General features: G+C 41.0%; 1 long non-coding RNA gene across 1 annotated transcript in view; it reads right to left on the reverse strand.

The window, feature by feature from the left end:
• Nucleotides 1-1427, reverse strand: part of LOC102009882 — a 7385-nt gene extending 5958 nt beyond the window's left edge. Inside the window, exon 1 of the long non-coding RNA XR_001232185.1 lies at nucleotides 794-1427. This is a non-coding gene — a long non-coding RNA (uncharacterized LOC102009882). The remainder of the gene's footprint in view (nucleotides 1-793) is intronic.
• Between the last annotated feature and the right edge of the window lie 54 nt (nucleotides 1428-1481).

Raw genomic sequence — 1481 nt, forward strand, 5'->3', positions numbered from 1 at the left:
TCAAACTCATTTTAAAAGAAGGGATTGCTTAGCATACAAAACCTCCAAGAGGGCAGTGTCACAGGCTTTGTCGCCATTGACAACAACCAGCCATCCCAGAAGAGGACAGTACTGTGGCAATGCGAACATCTGCCATGCTAATGACAGTGGTCACCAGTCCCCAGGACACCACTGCTTAAGCCTCCTAGAGTCACTGCTCTCAGCAGGGTGAATCCTGGCCAGGACCTAAACCACACTGGCAAGCTTGATCTTGGCTGCAAATGAGGCTGGAAAACCATCCACCTTTGGAAAGCTAAACTCAGAACACAAGTTGTGTATCAGCACTGATGTACAGAGTCCTAAGGACTGCCTCCTTTCTTAGGTGTTTGCTAAATACAAATCCTCACTTTTTTCCTAGTCTAACATCTACCCTATCCAGTCCTCTTTTTCATAAGAATGTTCTGCAGTCCTAATGTTCATAATTCAGTTATTTTCTTTGAGTACTAGGATCAAAGCAGCCATATTGCTTTGGTTTTTGTTGTTGTTGTTGTTTTGTTTTGCTTTTTCTGTTTTTGAGACAGGTGTAGTCTGTAGTCCAGACTCTAGCCCAGACTGGCCTTGAATTTAAGATTGTTTTACCTCAGCTTCCCAAGTGCTGGGATTACAACCATGCCTGGCTCCTGTTTTCATTTTTGATTTTGAGGTAAGTTCTCACCAAGTAGCCCAGCCTGACCTTAAATGTGCAGTCCTTCTGCCTCAGTGTCCTGAATAGGTGGGATTACAGGTACACACCACCGTGCTCAGCCATACCTACCCCTATTTTTATCTCCATGCTGGGCAGCTACACAGCTAACCTTCGGGCTCCTCTTCATCACTCAACGGGGCTGTATCCTGACTACAAAGGAATAAGCAAAACTGCCTCTATACACTGTCCTGGATGTAGAGCACCTTACGATAGCCCCCAACATCTAGTAGACCTAAAAACAAGACCACAATAATACAAGATCAATATATACAAATCAGTTGCATTTCTCTTTACCAGCAATGAACCATCCAAAAATGAAATTAAAATAATTCTGTTCACATTAGCAGTAAGATACTTCCTAGTTTCATTTTAAAAATGTGAAATGTACACAAAAAATACTTTACTGAAGGAAATTAAGATCTTAAGTAAATGGAAAGACAGTCTACATTCATTGACTGGAAGATTTAACACTGTTAATACTCAACTGTCCCCAAGTTGACTTAACAGATTCATTGCAATCACTGTTCAATTCATCGGATTGGGGCAAGGAGCATAGCTCAGCAACAGACACTTCAGCTAGCAAGTGCAAAGCCCTGAATTTCATCTCCAGAACCACCACCAAAAATGTTTTTTCACAAAAATTAAAAGCTGACTCTATTTAGAAGCCACTTTGAAGATACCAAAGTATAGTACAACTCTTGATAATCTCCTACCTCTTTTGTCTGTAACTCACTATTATTTGTCTATTTGTTTTCCT

The sequence above is a fragment of the Chinchilla lanigera genome, unplaced genomic scaffold, assembly GCF_000276665.1.
Source record: "Chinchilla lanigera isolate Chin_1 unplaced genomic scaffold, ChiLan1.0 scaffold00144, whole genome shotgun sequence".
NCBI classification, from domain to species: domain Eukaryota; kingdom Metazoa; phylum Chordata; class Mammalia; order Rodentia; family Chinchillidae; genus Chinchilla; species Chinchilla lanigera.